The 21,777-nt window shown below is 33.5% G+C and overlaps 1 protein-coding gene and 1 pseudogene across 1 annotated transcript in view; one reads left to right on the plus strand and one right to left on the minus strand.

The window, feature by feature from the left end:
• LOC137398469 (small ribosomal subunit protein uS13) overlaps window positions 1-21,777 on the minus strand; it is a 334,967-nt gene that overhangs the window by 257,503 nt on the left and 55,687 nt on the right. The window lies entirely within an intron of this gene.
• Window positions 7,540-16,472, plus strand: LOC137398010 (octapeptide-repeat protein T2-like; annotated as a pseudogene).

The raw sequence follows: 21,777 nt of genomic DNA on the forward strand, positions 1-21,777 counted from the left end.
GTTGGAAAATCCCAAACCAAAATTTTAAAATGCCCATGACCTTTAGTTAACTTTATAGACAAATCTTCAGACAACACTTCCAATACCATAAAGGTTCTAAAGATGGTTGGTTATGTTGTCAACAAATAATCAAATTAATTTACTACGCAATTGCTTGAAAATTCGCAAAAATGTGCATACAGCAATCGACATAGATTTTTTATAAATGCGCATACGGCAGTGAAAGTGTTAACCAAAGCTTTAGTAAATTTTATCAGAAATTGTGGGTTATTTTTATCATTTGCGATTTTTTTCATGTTCGAGATTAGCTGACTAAAAAGATGTTTTAGGGTTAAATAAAAAAAGCTTGATCTAGGTTAAAACCTACAGATCAAGTGGAAGTATAATTATGATGTGTATAGTTGCAAAACGACAAACAGAATAGTGACCCATATTGCTGCGACTTCAACACAATAGCCAATATAAATTATTGCAGCAATAACCACTAGTGACTTTATTTCTTACATATTTTTCTTTCTAGCATTTCAACTGCCATCATGGGTTAACCCTAACTCGTATAAATCGGTCAACAGCTACGCACCCGAAACACAGTATGTACTTACCAACAGACTAAACAAAATTCTTGGTGACTGTAATTCACCACAAACCAGGAATGACTTCAGCTTCGTTCACACCTAACTAGCAAAGTAAGCAGAAAAGACCTAATCTGTCGATAAGCTGATGCAGCTGGTTCCAACTGAGGTATTGATTATCATTTACACTGTATACGCTCTATTCAGTTACCCAAACAAAGACAAGCTATTCATGAGAACAAAAGTTTATCTTGCGCTAATCCCTATTAAGATTCTTTGTTTCAACTAATTCTTTATACAATTTTCTAAATAACCAAAGCTTCTAAAATATAGTTTATCAACAAAACAAAAAACTGGAATTATGTATACAACTTATAAGCAAGGCTGGCATGACAAACCTAGCGCATTGATTTTGCCCCTGCAGGTGGTCGCTACTGAGATATCGATTAACTTTTGCATGCTCTCTTTCATTGCGCAGACAAATACAAACTAATTAAGAAAACAAATGGTATTTCTTTGTTTAGCAACTCTTATGTCTTAGTGCAGTCTTTATTTGCATAAACTCGCCTTAACAATTATTGAATAATAAAATATGCCAGTGTATAATCAAGCTTATTTGCTGTATAACAAAGATATTTTCTTTACATCTCATAACAATTGCTGAAGAGCTAAATGTTTCATACTATGTTTATGTACAAGCATTGGTTTCCTATTTCTGTTATATTTCATTATTGCAAAAGACACGGAATATTTGTTAAAGGGTCGATAAAGATGTTCTCTTACAGAAGAAGTTTCAGCGGCAAGTGAGTGACATTTTGCATCTATGCCATCATCAACCTTTTTGGTATAGGTTTTTCTCAAACGCTAGATAAAAGTTTCTTAGCTTATACAAACAGCCATAAGGCATCGTCTCAATCATCTTTTAAAAAATTCAGAATAATCTGCAACCAAACTTGCTTGCCTTTGTTAAAACACATTTTCGGAAATGTTTTTTAGCTTTTCACATAAACTGTGTTCACTGTTTAGGACTATCAACATATCACAGAAACACAGCTCAGCCAGGGTTTGTGTGAGTTCATCACATCGATTTATATTCAGTGTGTACATATTGTTAGTTTAGATAATGCCCAGGTTTACCAATATCACCGGAGCTTATGTAATCAATTAAAAAATAATGCATTCACCAACACTAAACTAGTGCACTGAACTAACACACTATAGTTTTCTGAGCAAACTTTGTCAGTTTGCTTTTATTATACAAACGCTAGACCATATCATAGATTTAATATGCTAGCGAACAAATATATTATAAGAAAATTACATCAATAGAGAGCTACAAACAAAGACTAGCATATTCTATTAGTTATGCAACTAATATTTTTACTTCGTTAATTTATGCTTCGATCGTTTCAGTTAATGAATGAGTCTATGTTAGGTTTCAGTGAAGGTATGCTCTCTACTAATTTTTTGTTGTTGCACCTTTTCTCCGAGTTTATTTTGATTTGATCTATTGGTAACTTTGCTTCTAAAATGCACAGTAAGGTATTACTGTGCTGTTTTAGATAAACTGCAAAACTCTCTCAAGGATTAGAGCAAAATGGTTAGGGTTTAAATTTGTTGTTTATCATTTGTTGATTCTATTATGCAGTAAAACACGTGACAATAAAGATTTGAACACTTAAAAATTTGAATAAAATTTAAAAATTGTAATTAGGAAACAAATAATTCAATAAATCATAACATAAAACAAATAAAGCAATTAAACTTGTTTGTAAAATTGCATAGCACAATAAGGCATGTCAAAATTTTAAAAAAAAAATACTGACCTGTATATAAATTTTATCTACTCAGTACTCCGTGTTAGCAATAATGCTCGCTATGTTCAAAGAATCCGCTGCAACCTTTTACCGCTCCACACAAAATTAAATCACTTTGAGTTTATAAGGGAGTGTACATGGTTTGTAAACACATAATTTTTACATCAAAAGCGCATACTGTAGGAAATTGCGAATTGGTGGTAAGTCGGTCTCTCACTTGCCACCTTGGTGGGGGCTGGGTCTCTAACATTGCTACTCAGTGGTCACTCAGTGATATTTAATTGCCAATTAACGAGGGATAAGGGAATAAAGTTTGCGAACCACCTGCTATTTTGGAATATAATAAATACAAAATTAATATTATAAATCCTGCATGTACAGGCAGGAGTCGACTAACGTGATCAAAGTTTGCATTTTTAAAATGCTGCTTGTAAAACAATGAAACTTTACAAAAAGCTTTTTTTCATTTATTTAAGATGTGTGTATATGATCTAAGCATAGTTTATAGAATCTATAGGGGCTGTAAAATAATTGACCTAAAGTTCTGATAGAAATTAATTGAACAGGTATTTAAATACACTGGATCTTGCCACAAAATACTACTCCAGGCACTTCAACTTCTTTCACTCACCGATTGGTGTTTTATAGTCCAGCTAAAAATAAGGCAGTGAAGTCTGGAACTTGTAGGCACTGCAGTGCATGTAAGCTAGTTAATGCAAACACCCGTAAGCAAACCGAAAGTAAAAATAAATGCCAAATGTATGATGTTTCTCTACGCACACACTGTTGTAAGCCATACCATGCTAAACAAATTTACAAATTTGTAATTTAGTTTTTTCAAATGCTTCAGTGCTTTGTATTGCTAGCTTTTTACATACATTCGCTAAAAATTTATTATCTAATATATGGTGTTTGTTGCACATTGGTGTTCCCTCTGCCCAGGGCACTCACCTAACCAAAGGGTTCAGTTCTCATATTGTTATGGCAACACATGATTTGCTGTTTCTGCTCATTATAAATGTTGCTTTTAGTATTTTGCTGTTTCACCAAATTTTTAATGACATGTAGCTTAAAACTCAATTCTTTTTGTACACAACCAGTCAATTTTTGCTGTGAATTGCAGCAAACATAAATTTGTGCTATGAGTTTATATGCAACATTGTTACATAATGCTACAGCTTCAAGGAATCGTAACTACTAATATTTAGAGATCAGGTTGTAAAGTCTTTACAACCTGGTTGGAGTGTGAAAATCTCAGTCTGAAAAAAATTATTTCAGCTTTCCAATCCATATTCATTTGCATCTTCATACCAATTTGCATGTAAGTTATTGCAGAGTTTGAGCAACCATGTCAGGCAACTGTTTTGCACCGCTAATCGGCAAGGCTTTATGAAACTTGTGAAGATATGCATCCGCAATGCAAATGAGTTTGTAACTCTACCTTCAATGCACTTGGGAAACTAATTTTTATTGTAAACTGTTGCATACATGTGAATCTGCGCATTTGCTTTTCATGAACTGTTTTCACTGAGTTATTGCTATTAAAAATGTATTTGCTTTTGTGTATTTTAAATTAAAGAGATGATAACTTCAACAAATCAGAGTTTGGACTGAAATATTCTTAGGCAATCTGAAAAGAAAAATTTTCTGCCTGGAGAAAAATTTCCCAGCTTTCTGGTGCATATTTTTTTAAACGTGTAGCTTTGTGCCAATTTATGTATAAGTTATAGCAAAGTTTCAGCAACAGTGTCAGGCATCCATTTTGCACTGCTCACTGGTGTCGAGCACAAAGCAATTCGGACGGTGCACCACAATGCGCCGAAACTCATAACTTCACTTTCAACGCACTTATACAGCCAATTTTTTGGAAACTGTTGTCAACATTTGAATTTATGCAAGTATCTTTTATATAGAAATGTTATGTACATTTTCTATTGAGAAATCTGCCATTGAAATTGGCAAATTAAAATAAAAAATTTACAGTTTCAACACATTGGGGATTGCGCTGTAAATTATTTGCAAGCTGTCTACATACAAAAATATCAGTTTGTAGAAATATTTTTCAAGTTTAGAAATAGAAGAGAAGCAGCCCATTTGAAATTGAAGCAGCATATTTAAAAAATGCAAATTTAAAATAGGCAATTGTAGCAAAAAATTAGTTTTTAGCAGCTGGAAAAAAATAACCAATGCAAAAGCTAATATTAGTTAAAAATGAAAAGTATATGTTTAGTGTGTGAAATTACGAAAAGAGAACAGAGTATATGGTAGCAGCGATGGGACTGATAAGAATAACTTACCCTTGCGATTAGGTGCGTGCATTTACAAACTTGCAGTTGCATGCGTCGTGAGTTCTAAACCAATACATTGAAAGTATTTTCTTTAGTGACCAGCTAAAGCTAATTGCTACAGCTGGAAAGACACCGAACAACGACAGACAGCAATGTCAAATGTCAATGACAGACGGCGAAACACTTTGATGTATATAGATGTACATGTACGATATATATAAATATATGCATGAATTATTATAGTTAAGCTTTAAGGTATTTCTGAATAAATACATGCATGTGGCGTTTAGTGACATAGAATATTTTTTGGTTATGTTATGAAATTTATCACCTAAGTTTGTTATAACTTGCGAGGTGAGTTTTTTCAATGATTTTTGCAAAACACAGGTGAGTTATCATGTGTAGCCTAATTCAAGTTTTATTCTTCTGTTACTATTTATAAATATGTTGTAATGTTATAGTTTTGTCATGCTACCTTTTTCACCTATGTTAAGATGTTTTTTAATTATGTTTTCTAGGTGATCATTCAAATAAGTTTTAGGTAAACTTTTGTAGAGGATCACAATGTTCAAACACAATAGTTCCTACATAGCAAATTATTGGTTTGTTTATTATCATTATGTTTGGTTTACAATTTTTTTCTAAAATATTTTGGTATAATGTCAAAGAGTCTACACTGAAAATCTGAGTATTTTCAAGTGTCATCAATGGTTATTGCCATTGAATAATTATTCTGTTATCAATCAACAAAACGTTCATAGTTTACTAATGCATCATCTAGTGTAGAAAGGCTCATTAGAGCATAAGATTTACTCTCAGGAGGCTGACAAAGCCGTTAGTTAATTTATCTTAGCCAATTATTTTGTTTGTGTATGGAAATCTCTGTCTAATCTATCATTTTGCATCAGTGTTTTTAGCTTTTACATGATTAACCTTTTTCATAAGTTGAAATTAGACAGTGACTAAGCAAAATACATGAAGCTTTGTTAAAATGAAACCCAAATTTAAATAAATCACTAAATAGGAGACAAATTCTAGTTACTTCCAAACCTTTTTTAATGGAAATAAAATTCTAAATTTTTACATTTAATAAAATTATCAAAAGATTCTAAATCTTTTACTAGCAGTACCTGATTGGTCTTATATGTTTTAGATGATTCTTTGTCAGATATGCTCTATGTGGAAACTGACTAGTGAAGCTGATCAGTTGAAAACATTAATCAGAGCCTTCTTAGTTTTGTTAAGATATTTGTTCTGTGAGCTCGCTAATCTTCATGACATCTTGTAACTCCTTTGTCTGCAGAAAACTTTCTATAACTGCTATGATTTTAAACACCAACATAATTTTGAGTTTTACTGACTCAGATTACGAAGCATGCTCTTTTTTAGACACCACTGGACCAGATAAATTATCTACACATGGTTATTTGACAATGATCCAGTTCATATAAAAAAACAGTAATAAACAGAAGTAATAAACAAATTAAACAGTAAAAATATAACAAACTTCATGGTGAAAAATATTAAAAAAAATATGAAGTTAAGTCTACAACTCTCCATCTGTGTGTGTCTTTTTTACCATAATTGAATACTTCAAAACAATTAGTCCAATCCTGCAGTTTAACCTGATCTGATGTAATGAAACCTAACCAAGAAGTATTGGGTCTTAGCATAAACAGCCTAAGTAGCCTAGCATCTAAGTTTCACTAGATCTGAAGTAGCTGTAGTACAATGCCTGATCATAAAAAAATCATTGAGACTTTTTCAAAGTAATTAAAGCATGCTCTAGCATCAATTCTAGTCGTGTCAACTTAGCTGTGCCAGTAGTTTATTCCAAACTTTTTACATTGCATACTTTAGTTTCTATAAACCTATAGTTATTATTTGATTGGATTATTTTCCTGTATGCCGCTCTCAACTCATTACCGTTAGCACATTTTAAAGCAATCCATGGTTGCTCTTGTGACATATTCAACCTTTTGGTTGGTTCTCAGTTGCTGTTTAAAAATTAGCCCTATTATTGAATGAACATTAAATTTGATTACATTGAAACATTCGGTAAATACAAGTGAGAGTTTACAATTGAGTTTAGTTTACAATAAAAGTAAATTCAATTGCTAACCATTAACTCTTGAAAGCTGTACAACTTTAAGTCTTGTACTTGGCTTTTGCTATACCTGTTTCTAGAACTAGAAAACCATATTCCCACTTTCGCTATCAATACAGCTTCAAAATTTTGGAAATTTTTGTTCTGGTTTCAATATTCCTTCTCCTTTCTTTTTCTAATGTGTTCGAAATTAATAAAAAAAACTTTATTAATAGTGTTTCCAAATTTGATAGTGTATCTATTCATGTTGCAGTAATAGATGCCGCTAGACAGACACTGAGGCCAGCCAACAAAATAAAAAATATCGAACATGCCCATCCAGTACTTCTCCAATCAGGCGTCAGCTAAGAAAGTGTGACCCAACACGCAGAGCATAGCAAAGGAGAACATACATGTAGGTCACATGTACACCTGTGCATTGTGCTTTGATTGTACTTGTATTATGAATATACCAAAAATTTAAGCATAAAATGCTTGTTACTGCTAAACCTCATGTAGTTTGTGGAAATATGGAACGTGCCAATATTTGGATAAGTCATAAACTGGCTAGATGCTTTGCATTTAATTAGTGATCATTATCAAATCAATCTTCAGTGTCATATGATTGATTTTTTCATTTTGCTTCCCTGATTTAAGAATGATCAGTTGTGATTGAAGTTTGAGTTGTCAGTTGAATGTGGGATAGACTCACTATTTACTCCAGCTCTTGACTAATTTGCCATTAATTATCATTATCAAATCATTACTCAATCAGTATGGGTATGTGTTATGAGTAACAGTGATTTTTAGATCATTATCAACATATTATTAAATCTTAACCCTGGCTAAATCAAATTACAATCATTTTTTTCTCTTTGTGTATGTAGATAGACCTTCTATACTGCTTTAATCCTTGCGCTATCAAGTGCATGCAGTTTAATTGCCAAGAGTGCAAAATTATTTGGTTGCACAATTTTAACTTCAGACAAGAATGTCAAAAAGATGTTATAACTTAACTCAAACTAAAATATTTTCTCAAAGACCTCTGAATATATATGCATTCAGAAACTGAAAAATGCTAGGAAAATGAAATTTGTTACTTATAATTTACATACCTAGATCATATAGCCTGTGCTGCCATTTTCTAGCCTTCAAATTCATATTTCGTTATTTTAAGTTTGAAGGCATAGTTTTAAAACAGCGTTTAATAATATTACATAAATAGTCATTGCACCCATTAATATGTTTGCTACGGTTTGCCCCAAAAACTTTCTTTTTCGCATGCAATAAAATATGAGTTTTAAATCTCAACCCGTTAAAAGCAGAGTTTAGGCTATGACCTTGATGCAGCAAATTGTGTGCTACAAATTTGCAAAATTAGATGTTATAAAATATTCTAACAACTGCTATATACATATATATACATATGTATATATTTCATAAAGTTTGTCTGTGTGTCTGTGTATTTGTGTATCTGTCGTTGTCTATGTCCAGCTATAGCTATTAAAATCTTTGAATTTAAAATTCCGCATTTCGAGGGTTTTGAACTGACGGAGATGGAAACCATAAGACTTCATTCTACATGTTCTACTACTGAGCTACACAATGCGTATTAATCAAAGGCACTATCATATATGATTTAGCATATGCAAACATTAATGACGCTTTCTTTTCAACTATGAATTCTATTAATTCTATGAAACACATTCTATGTTTTTTTGTGTTTCCTTGAACTTCAATTTACCTTTTTCTATAAAGTTCAATTGTTATGTCGACGATCAAGGTCAATTCATTTTACGCAACTAATTGTATTATCTCCGTAGCAAGAGTCTTGAAATTGTCTTGGTGTTTGGTTAGAAAAAACAGTATGACGTAACCAACTAACTAAACTAAGTAACTTTGTGAAATTTGTACAGTTTGAGCTTGGTTATCACTCACCATCTTTATCAAGCAAAAAATAATATGCAGATTTTTTATTTGAGCTAATGGCTATTGAAACTGTGATGGTAGCAACTTTAAAGTTACTCAACTTTACATAGCTTAGAGAAAAGCAATCACATGGTGTATAAGAGTTCACCTAATGTAGATATATAGCAAAACTAACATGACATTTCAGGAATTACTGACAATAGTGACATCCATATTTCTTCTCAATGATGTATATTTAAATTTATAAAAAATAGCCTCATGCAAAAAACTATTGTGAATCTACCTCATAATTTTTTAAAGATGCTTAATGATTTGAAACCAAACTAACATGACCTGTAAAAAAAATCTTCCAAACACTTTCTCATAGCTTTTGGTGCACATGATGTATGTATATAGTTGATGACTACTAGAATACTACATACAGTTCTGTTACACCGCAGTTAGCACAGCTCATCAATTGTTTGTCATCGAAATACGCATCCCCAGTCTACATAAGTAGTTAGTTAAAGTGTTGTATCCTTGTATCAGTTTCAATGAACCTTACACAACATATTTAGATTTAATGCAACCGCTGGTGCACTTAGAACTTATGTAACTTATGTAACTTCTTCATAGACCAAATGGTATGATAAAAGTTTGGAGTAAAAGCTAGCACATTTGCACCATTTCAATAGCATCCTCATTAATGCTTTTTACAAAATATAATGATATATACATATATGCTAACTCAAACTTAAGATTATTTAGTGGTACTGTAGAAAATCTATGTTTAGAGGATGTATTGGCTTCAAATTTTATAGCTATTTTAGTTTTAATGCTAGCTGTTATTAATTTTTCATGCAAACTCGTAGGTAATTGGATGGGTAAAAAGTCTCTCATATTTATAAGTAGAAAATTGTGGTCAGTATTGCTGAGTATCAATTTATTTTCTGTATTTTCATATCTGAAACATACATAAAATATTTTTAGATAATTAAGTTTATATCAAAATATAAAGTTTGCTAGCAAAACAAACTTGATGCCGATTAATTATCTGCTAGTTTATTATGATTGTATTGTACAGCCCCATCTCTAAGAAGTTATTCAAAACCACTAATTTATTTGCCTCCAAGACTAGTTTTAGCTCTGCAGTGACTGCTAAAGTTGGTCAAAAGCTTGGTTTAAGTAAACCATTTAAAGTAGTTACTTAATAACAAAGTATGGCAGATTACACATTAATGAATAGCTTTTGTAAGTTAATAGCAATTAGCATAGTATTCAACATGCAGGCATTTGCCATAAAAATATGCCCAGATGTTTTAGTGAACAGCTCATCTCTAAAGCAGCCAAATGTTTGGCTTAGAGACTGATCACCAGACCTTTAACATAAGTTGTACTAACTGTCATGTTTAAACTACTTGACTTGACCTTACCCGGGGTTCTAGAAGTGTGCAAGATGTTGTTTTAACAAAGCACAAAAAATTAGTGGTTTTAGGGCTTTTTGTTACATCTTTCATTTTTATTAAACATAGAAAGAACACAAAATATTCAGAAATGAAGTGAAATCAAATCACTGTTAAATACTCAGTAGAAGGTTGGAGCCAGCCCTTTTTTTAGCAAATCTCATTTGACTGTCACATTTTGTTTTGATCAGCAGCATGCCTAGGTGTGCTTTCTCTGTGGCCTTTTTCTAAAATTAGAAATTCAGAAGTGTTTGCCAAATATATTTGCAAAAATATATGCCTTAAAAAATGCTTGTTTAATAAAAAGTATTTTTATTGCAAAGGTCTACTAAAAATATTTTTACTAACACATAACATAGATTTTTTCTGGTAAATCTGATGGTGTATAAAATAATATGGGCTGCAGTCAATTTGACATCGTTAAATACAAACTCACACTACAACTCAGATACAACTCAAATATACAAGTTTTCATATATTTTGATGTTTGGTATGATCTGACTGCCAGGATTTTTTAAGATTGAAATCAACAAAACTTGATTGCAATTCAAAAGTTCAAAAGAACATTGCATGCAAAATGACTTTAATGGTTATTAATATTGCAATAGCTGATGCCAACTATTGCATTCAAGTTGCAATGCTACTTGTCTCTATTCTTACAGCCTTCTTGCATCTATAGACATCATAATCACACTCTTGCTTGAGTTGAGCATTTCAATCGAGATCAAGTTTAATCCATTTTAACCTTGAAACATACTGGCTATCAGATCATCTGAAACATCAAAGAAACCACAAACCATTGCAAAATACCAACAAATTTGGATAAAATTTACTAAAGAGTTTGTTCATGATTATCTATAATATGAGCAGCTCAAAAAGAGAATTCAAAAATTATTCACAAAAAAAATGAAGTTGAGATGATGAAACTACAGTATAATATTTTATTAAGTTGATCTGTCACCTTGTATTGTCACATTGCTAAATTACTTTTTTTTTAACTCAACATACTTTTCTTGAAAGAGCGGTTAGTTTCATCGTCTTTGTTTTTTCGCTTTTCTTTTTTTGCTTTGATCACTTTGTTAAATCTGTTTTCAATTGCTTCAAATCTTTTGGAAATTTCTTTTTGTCGAATCAGCTTTGCATGAGTTGGTTGCTTTCCACCTGCAAATCAAGTTTGGTAAATTAAGGAAGTGGTTCTGAAATTAGGACAATGGTTTATTAAAATATAGATTATGAACACTACAATGCATTGGCTGGATTCTCTGCTCTTCAAGAAACTCTTTTAAGGTGGATCAACTGTCTTATATCGTCTTAATGTATTCAAAGTAGCAACCACTTATTGTAGACTCATGTTCTTAATCATCTGTTCTTAAATTCTTAATATGTTCTTCTGAATAAGAAGAGCCAGAATAAGAGCCCTCTAATGAAAAGCCCTCTTTTCAGACCTCTGAAAAGAGCCAGAATAAAACTATTGAGAGGTTTGGAACAGCAAAACAACATGGGAATAGGCACAAAAAGCTTGAAAAGGATTCTAGGTATTCTGGCACCAATTTAGGCAGCTAAAACAAATGGAGTAGTAGGATGCCGGCTGAAAAACTTTACTAGCTTACATGCTAGAATTGTAAAGCAGCTCAATGAATGCTTGAGAGAAGGGAAACAACCAGAGTGTATGGCAACTGGTAGGTCAGATTTAATCCTCAAGAATCCCAAAAAAGGAAACGTACCACCCAAATACAGACCAATGATATGCTTGCTCACAGACAAAATAAAATGATTTTTTAAGTAAAGTTTAATTTGAAAAAATTGTTCCAAGCTATCAATACCTAGGCTGGGTTCTTGTATAGATATGGAGCAGGCATTGTACAATGGACTAAGGAAGAGTTGAAGCAAATCATCAGAAGGACAAAAAATTGATTGTCTTGCATCATGAAATGCACTCTAGATCGAGTGTGGACAGGATTCATGTAGAAAAAAAGAAAAGAAGAGGCCTCATGAGTTTTGAGGACACTGTGAAGTATGGAAACCATAGACTAAAGAAATAAAAATATATTACTGTGATGAGAATAATACATAATTTAGATAAACTGATAACTACCAATGAGGAAGATATGAGAAGATCAGAATATGGAAAGAAACAGAATAGTGTGCAGCTAGATGAAGGGCACAGAATCTGATGATTGGGCCGCATCAGAGGCAAATTAGTGATCAGGCAACTCCAGTAGTAACAAGTGGAAGTGGCTGACAAGAGGAAGCCTAAAGCTAGAAACAGATAATCTGATGATAGCAGCACAGAACAAAGAAATGCAAACCAATTACAAGAAAGCAAGGATAGAGAAGAGCACCAAAAATAGTAAACATAGACGGAGTAAGACAAAGGATGAACCAGCCAGTCATATTGTAAGCAAATGCTCAATGGTTGCCCAAACAAAGTACAAACATTGACATGGTAAATTGGTTCTAGCAGTTCATTAGAATATCTGTAAGAAGCATAACCTTCCTCACACAGAGAAGTGGTATAACCATTAGGTGGAGCCAGTGTCTGAGAATGATCAAGTCAAGCTGTTATGGGACTTCAGCATACAGACTGATAAAATAGCAGAAGCCCAAAAACTAAATTTAGCACCAACCTACAAAGAAAGAAAAGATCAGCAAAGAAATAATTTATATAGCAATCCAAAAGGTTGCCAGAGTCGAAAGGAAAGAAGATATAGGGAAAGGAAAGTATCAAAAACTGGAATTCGCAGTTCAAAGCCTGTGGGTTGTCTAACCAAACGTGATACCTATAATGATTGGAGCGTTTGGGACATTATCTAGCTTACATGTAGCTTATCTCATATCTTGCTGAGGACAATCCTGAACTGTATTGTGAAACAATTCAGAAAACAGTGCTACTAAGAACTGCCCAGATTCTGAAGACGAATTTTCAGTAGAAAGATTCATTAAAGTGATAACGCTTTGGCTTTATGCTAAGGCCTGGGCTGACTTACTACCAACCATTTGGTTCTGAAAACAGTTTTTATAAATAATCATGCTAAAAATAATAATAGCGATAATAATAACAATAATAATAGTGGACTAGCTGAGGTCAGAAACACTAATTGTAGATGTTGCTGTTCTTGGTGATTTTCAAATGAGAAAGAAGGAATCGACAATTGTTGGGGAATACCAGTACCTCGAATTTGAGAAAATGTGGAAAACAACACCACACTTTACCCCCATTGTAGTAAGAGATCTTGGTGCCAAACACCGAATGACTGATTGAATGGCACTGCTACGAATTGATGTAAAAAAAGAAACGTTGCTACAACAGACCACCCGGTTAGGATCAGCTAACATCCTCAGAAAAGTTCTGCCTAACCCAGCCTAGTTAAACTATGTACATGTGAGTCGATGACAGCAAACAACTCCAGCTTAGGCTGTAATAAAACCAATAATAATAGTAACTTAACTACAGTAGTAGATTGACTTTAACGGACTATTGACCTTAATATCGTTTTGATACCTGATGCTCCACTAAACATGAACCATGTAGCTGTACAGGTTAAAGTCCCGTTACAACCGGCAAAGGAAAAAAATTCTTACAGAAAACACTCCAATCTTTAAGATGAAATATACACAAAACAAGTGTACAAGTTAACGAGGTGAACCGAAAAGAACGCCTTGCAGAATTTAAAATGCCTGGCAGGTCATCTGTATCTGTAATAAACCAGGCAGAGATGGTTTGTTACCATACTACTGGTCATACAGCGCAGAGAGACAAGACAAAGACATGCAAAAAAGACCATAAAAATGACGGAGTGCTTTTACTGTAGTGAACCAGCTAGAAAATCGTCATGAATAAGATCTCTCCTATGTGAACAGAAATGAGGGTTTGAACTGACTGAGTACAGACTTGCAATAAAGGCAAGGTTCATTGTTAATATGTAGTGGCTCACAAAGGAAGAGCTGCATGGGATCATGACAAGATGAAAAGGAGGCCAGTAGTAGAGTACTGTGAGGAAAAATGTGATAGGGCTGTAGTAGAAGACTTCTCAGACACTGTAAAGAGCTATTGTCAATGCGGGATCTTTCAGTAAAGAGAGAAAATTTGAAAACAAATAGCTACCATGGATAACCATGTGCTTGAGCAACTACCAGTTAAAAACAATAATTGATCAAAAATGAAAGAGCATAAGAGAGGTGCTGCATAAACCGAAAAAGCAACTACCAATTGTTAGACATAAAGACAAGTGGAAATTAAATGAAGATATAAAAATATCAATGATATTGCAAAGCTAATAAATAACATGACATATCTTAATGACACATTCTTTGCAATGGCAGTTATTGCGATAGGAAAGTTGGCAAAAGAAAAAGCAGAACAGAAGAACGATATAAACAAAATATTAAGGAACTAAAGCTAAAACTAACAAACAGCAGTAGCAGTAAATATAAACAGAGTTGAAACTAGAAGGAAATGATATCAACAGAACAGTTGCTTTACAAACGACTGGAAGAAGAATTATAAAACTATTGAGAACCAGAGAGAGGAACATCAAACATTAGAGAACATTAGAGAAACATCAATTGCAGAATAAACAAAGAAATATTAGGAGTGTGTCTGGGGATGTGCCAATGAACGTGAGTGAGATGCATCATTGATATAAAGCGTAGAAACAAAGTTGAAATCAAAACAACAGACTTAAATCATGATTAAAAAAAGGAAATAGAAAAAAGGTGCAGCAAAACTCCTCAACTAAAGCGCACTAGGCACTAATGCTGTGCAAAGAGTTGAAATCAAAACCTCATCAAACTGCATGGTATAATGGTGAAATGTCTAAATGAGAGTCTCGAAACAGCATGAACACCTAAACTGTAAAAAGACATTTTAGGTTGCCCTCTAGTAAAAGGTTTGAAACCTATGAAAATTATTTCTAGAGAAGTTTTGATGTTTAAAACCTTTAAAATGAGGTGCTGATGCTGAAGTCATAATCTTCTTTTCATTGATTTTTGATTCAGATGCAGTTTTCTTCACCATATGAGAGTAAGACCTTGTAATTTGATCACTATCTATTTTGGCTTCTTCCTTTAACTCTTCAGGCTTAATTCCGCGTTTCGTGGCTTTCTCAGCTTTTTTCTGTAAATAGTTGTATGCATAACAAATCGCATTAATACATAAGCAAAGTTTAAACCAAATAATGTAAATATTTTTATTTTACATAAAACTTCTGAGAGAGAGGGCAAGAGATGAAGAGAGGAAGAAAGAGGGAGAAAGAGGGATAGAGAGAAGGGTAGAAAGAGGGTGACGATAAAGGGAGGGAAAATGACAAGCAAAAGGAAGTAAACGAGAGAGAAAGAAAGCAAGAAAGAAAGAGAGAAAAGGAGAGAAAAAGAGAGAGCGAAAGAGCACGAGAGAGAGAGTGCGAGAGAGAGTGAGAAAGAGAGAAAGTGCGAGAGAAAGCGCGAGAGAGAGAGAGAGAGCGCGAGAAAGAGAGTGCGAGATAGAGAGCGCGAGAGAGCGTGAGAGAGAGAGCGCGAGAAAGAGAGAAAGAGAGAAAGAAAGCGGAAGAGAGAAAGCGGTAGAGAGAAAGCGGAAGAGAGCGACAGGTAGAGAGAGAGGTAGAGTCAGAGAGAAAAAGCGGAGAGAGAGAGAGAGAGAGAGAGAGAGAGAGAGAGAGAGAGAGAGGAAGAGAGGTAGAGAGAGGGAGGTAGAGATATAAAGATATATAGAGAAAGAGAGAGAGAGAGAGAGAGAGAGAGAGAGAGAAGAAAGAGAGAGAGAGAAGAGAGAGAGAGAGAGAGAGAGAGAGAGAGAGAGAGAGAGAGAGAGAGAGAGAGAGAGAGAGAGAGAGGAAGAGAGGTAGAGAGAGGGAGGTAGAGATATAGAGATATATAGAGAAAGAGAGAGAGAGAGAGAGAGAGAGAGAGAGAGAAGAAAGAGAGAGAGAGAGAGAGAGAGAGAGAGAGAGAGAGAGAGAGAGAGAGAGGAAGAGAGGAAGAGAGGTAGAGAGAGGGAGGTAGAGATATAGAGATATATAGAGAAAGAAAGAGAGAGAGAGAGAGAGAGAGAGAGAGATAGAGATAGAGATAGAGATAGAGATAGAGATAGAGATCGAGATCGAGATCGAGATCGAGATCGAGATCGAGATCGAGATCGAGATCGAGATAGAGATAGAGAGATAGAGAGATAGAGAGATAGAGAGATAGAGATAGAGAGATAGAGATAGAGATAGAGATAGAGATAGAGATAGAGATAGAGAGATAGAGATAGAGATAGAGATAGATAGAGCGGAAGAGAGAGGGAGAGAGAGAGAGATAGAGATAGAGGTAGAGGTAGAGATAGAGATAGAGATATATAGAGAGATAGAGCGAAATAGAGAGAGAGAGAGAGAGGAAGAGAGGTAGAGATATATAGGGAAAGAGAGAGAGAGAGAGAGAGAGAGAGAGAGAGAGAGAGAGAGAGAGAGAGAGAGAGAGGTAGAGCGGAAGAGAGAGAGAGAGAGATAGAAATAGAGAGATAGAGATAGAGATAGAGATAGAGATTGAGATAGAGATTGAGATAGAGAGGTAGAGAGAGATAGAGCAAAAGAGAGAGAGATATAGAGATAGAGATGTGGCATTGTGGCTAATGTGTAATAGTGATATGTGAGGAGAGACTATTACTTCTTAGAGAAGTTTGTACAGTATGTGTACAACTGCTTGTGGCAGCTGCCTAGACTTGTTTTGTAGTTGAACAGTATTTTATTTGTTGTTGCTGTCAGGCTTCGGCCCTTACTCCAGCGTGAAAGTCGTCCTGTCAGTGTTGGCTAATATTAGCAAGGCTGCCCAGATCAATATATACCAAATATCTCCAAATTCTGGTTTTTATTTTAAAAATTGTTGACAGGTGGTAAACAATAATTGCTGGATGATGATTAATTAATGACCTGGGAATTATCTGGAGAAAGATTTTGATGAAAACATCATAACACATTGCAAAGATCCTCTCAAGCAACTTGAAAGTTTTTTATCATTTTATTTTTTTACAAAGCTTATAGATAATGCACTGGATAAGCTACATGATGGTTTTTTTCAGAAGCTAGCTCACTCTTTATGGAAGGTTTGTGACATAGTGGTTTTTTAAACTGCTCAGTTTTGTTAAAAGAAAGGAGTTCATATCTTTAGTTTGTTTGGCACAAATCGCTCATAAGTTCTTTTTAAATAAAATTAGAGTATATTTGTATACCGCTAAATAACGTTTTACATCTATTATTATGATGCCCACCAATTTTACACATAAACTAAGCTGAAAAAGATCCTTACCAGCCTTTGAAAATATGCTTCAAAGTCATCTGACGTGCTTTCTCCAAAATCAGGACCTCTGTTGAATCTTTGTCCTTCAGACTTAAATCTTACAGCACTGCTCTTTGACATACTCTGATCTGGAGCTGATTGTGATCTGTGTTGCTTCCCTGTGCAGAGAAAACCTAAGGTTTTAGATGGGTATATGAGATAAATATATGAGTGTGTTGTGTAGCCTTACGACATCTAAATTCGTTGTACATATTGTTCAGTTAAATGTGTGACTAACCAACTATTGTTTTAGCTATTACATGGCTAAATCACTTCTTGTTTATTTCTTCTCTCTTTTTCTTTCACTCTTTCTCTTTTTCCTCTCTCTATCTTTTCTCTATTTTATCTCTTTAATCTCTCTCCTCTTCTCTCCTCTCTTCACTCTCTCTTCTTTGTCCTTTCTCTTCTCACTTTCCTCTCTCTCTATCTTCTCTTCTCTTTCTCTCTCTTCTCTCTTATTTATTTACTCTCTTTCTCTTTATCTTTTCTTTCTTCGTTCTCTTTTTCCCGCTTTCTCTCTTTTTTTATTTTCTCTCTCCTCTTTCTGCCTATCTTTTCTCTCATCTTTTTGTCTCCAATCTGTTTCTTTCATATCTCTTTTTCTTTTTTCTCTCCTTTTTATCTCCTTCTCTCTCGGTCTTTTTTACTCTCTTCTTTCTTTTGCTCCTCTTTCTCTCCTATCTTCTAAATACTCTGTCTTTATATAGTATTTATTATATACATCATTTTACGACGTAACTCTATTGAATGTAGAAGTTTATACCCTGAACTTTTAGCAATTAATGCATTTACTGAAAACATGCGTATTATTTTAGCAACACTTTGTATATACAGTTCTTTGTCAGAAAAATACTAAGGTGGTATATGCATAGATTCAGTGATAGCCTCTACAATTATATGTTATTTAAACCACTACTGTTTGAATGTGTTATGTTACACTAACATGATCATCAAAAATTTTAATTTAACACTTTATTTGCTGGTAGCAACTGAAAAACAGTCTATCTAGCAATCCAATTTATGGCTCATAAATATTTCATATATAAATTAAATTAGTTATTGAGCCAATTAAAACTATTATTTTAGTAAAAGATTTGATAGAATACATTTTGAAATGGGTCATTTCAGCTCCTGGTTATCTTTTTTCAGCCAATACTCAAATAAGGCTGTTTACAATCTGTTCCCGCCTTCTGTTTTCAATCAAAACTTTTGCATTATAATTACAGAGCTGCAAACATTGCCAGAGTTTACTGTTTACATGTCAACAGACCGCTACAATTTTTAAAATATTACTTTAAAATATTTGTTCATACTTTGGTGCTCAAACAAGTTACATCTTAGCTACTTGACATAAAAACTAAGTTTTTTGTAATTTATCCTCGAGCAACTTTGAACATGCAACAAAAAACAAGAAGTAGATTACAGATTGCAAGCCATCAAAATCCTTAAAAGAAGCTTTGGAAACTTTTGGTGTGAAAGGATCTATACTTATAATGTCTCACCTCTTGTTCTCTGGTTGCTGGACATGTTTTTTCGGTTTGAGGACCTTTTGTTTTCTGTCAATTTACAGCGATTAAACATCATACTAATTAAGCTGTTAGACTTTTAAGAGTTGTTTAGGTATAATAAATTTCCATATAATAACAACATACGTAGTGCATCATTTTCAAATGCCTTCGATAAGATCGTCTACACACTTAGATATTTGTATACTCCTAAACATTCCACTAAAGTTTTTTAAATGAGTTAATAATATGGTAGCTCTTTAAAAAGTGTGAATACCTATTTAGTGTATTTTGAAGAAAATAGTATTAAAAATGGCCTATAATAAACAATTGGTAGAGAAGGCTAGGAGGTACCGTAGCATTAGCTGATTCATTACTGTTTATACTAGGTACTGCAAAATATCTTCTTTAAGATGCATGCTTAGATTGTTTTTATTAATTTTAGTCGATTTTAAAATTCTGCAGTTTGGCAAAGTAGCAAGTATCTTATGAAATAAATATCTAGCCATAAATAGGCTAAAGCAAAACTTCAGTTATGCAAGCATGGTGCTTGCCAATTTAAATTGTTAACTGTCTAGTTATTGAGTAACAATGTTTGTTGTTTTGGTTTTAGGATCGATTGTAATATTTTAATATTGTAATATATTGATATTTTAGGATCGGATTTTTTGGTATTTATGATTGTGCTTGTTACTCGCAATTAATTATGTAATAGAGTCATCGCTACTACACTTCCTTTTGGGCATATTTAGACTTGTTATATGTTGGACTATGTTTAGAATAATACTTGGACTATGTTTGGACTTGATCAGATTTTATTAGTCATCTAAACAATTCTTTACCTGTCGTAAATCCAAAAATATTTCATATATATAATTAAAAAATAGGTATTTTACTAAAATTATAAAACTTAGAATGACAAGTTTGAAGAAACTTATTTCTAATTGTTTAAAATTTTAGTTTAAAAGTTCAAATTAATATTATAAACTGAATTTAACTCAACAAATAACAGTGTAAAATAAAAACAAACTTCAAAGCTTTTACATGGAGTTGAGATTAACTAGTAGGTTCATCTGGTAGACCCTAGTAAAGATATCTTACAAAACTTTCAAGAACCTCTGAAACCAGCGTTTATCTCATAGCATAAATGCTGCCTAGTCACAACTGAGAAGCTTATGTTTAAAAGGTTTGTAAGCTCACCTTTGTCATCAGATTTTGACCAAGGAAAACTTTCAACTATGTCACCATTTCCATCACCATTGTTTGACACAGACATTCGCCTTTCAATTGCCACCAATGCAACCAAACCTAAAAGAAGTGTTAGTACTTTGCAGCAACCAGTTTACTTTAATATTATGGAGGTTACTCGAACTACATATTGAATTATTGGTAGCATAAAATTCTACTTTTAATTACAGTATTCCTGATTTTTACTATTAATTGAGAATTTTTGACTGTTAATTGAGAATTTTCTTTTGTTAATTGAGATTGGGCCCCTCCTCTATTTCTCTTCCTCTCTCTCTCTTCCTTCTCTCTCCCCGTTTCCCTCCCCCTCCCTCTTCCCCCCCCCCCTTTCCCCTCTCTCACTCTCCCCCTCTCTCCCTCTTTCCCTCCTACCCTTCTCCCGCTCTCCCCTACCCAATCTGCAAATAATGAAAATATTCTATATAAAATTTAATGAAATCATGTCCAATAAAGTTAATTTATCATTAAATGTAAGCATGTTTCTTTGTTTCTCACATGTAGATTTATTAGACAGTTTTTTGAGTTAATGGTGTTTAAAAACAAAAATGAAAAGTGTTACAAGTACTCTGTGTCTTGCTACTTCAAATGTTTTAATATTAAAGAATAAAGTTTTAACCCAATTTCATAGCTTGAAGTTAGTAAAACCCTTTAGTAAGCTACATGTACCTGTTATACAGACAACACAGATGACAGTAGTGACGGTGTTAGTTTTCTTCTTTGGAGAGCTCTCATCTTTTGCCCCTTGTGCTTTATCCGCAGCTGTAAAAGTTGTAAAGTAAATCGAATTATTTAAATACCGTAGGCATCATCATTCAGCAGGTACATTTACAAATGGTGTTTATAACAAATTTGAGATATGATTGACTTTTGCTAAAATATAAATGCAGGCAGCACGAAAAGCATTTTTATAGAAGAAAAGAACATTATATGTTGTCGTTCTACGCATAACATAAATTAGCTTTTAGTACCAAAGAATACATAGTATATAGAAAAGTAAATATGTACTTATACTATTTTCTTCACACTTTTATATATTTATTTTTGTACCAAAGAGTACATAGTGTGCGTAAAAGAAAAAATAGATCTATATGTATAAATCTTAAAGTTTGTCATCTGTGGTTCGGTCTGTCCATCTATAGCAATTGGTATCTAGCAATGACAATGCCGTACCACAGAGGATTTGATCCCAGAACTCCCTATTCACTAGATAATTAGCTAATCATTTAGGCTATGCAAGATGCATTGGGTTGACAAGGCGATATGAGTCATTAATTGGGTTAAAATCCGGCAGCACTTTGCATTACGCAATGTCATTAAAGCTAGCTCTCACGACTCTTATTAGTAACTTAGCTTACTACTCAAATTAGCCATTGGCAGTGTGCCAGTGTGGTGAAAGCCAGGCCATGACATTGTGATTCATGTAGATATTTTTATATGTTATATCTTGCATGCTGTGTTGTTCTTTTTGTTATATCGTTGTTTTACTAGTTATGCTATCACTTATTGTCACTTAAATTGTTGTCATACCAACTCACTAGCGATCCTATTTATTCTCTTTGTTAGCCGGTATTCTTACCGCTAG

This window comes from Watersipora subatra, chromosome 6 (genome assembly GCF_963576615.1).
Source record: "Watersipora subatra chromosome 6, tzWatSuba1.1, whole genome shotgun sequence".
NCBI classification, from domain to species: Eukaryota; Metazoa; Bryozoa; class Gymnolaemata; order Cheilostomatida; family Watersiporidae; genus Watersipora; species Watersipora subatra.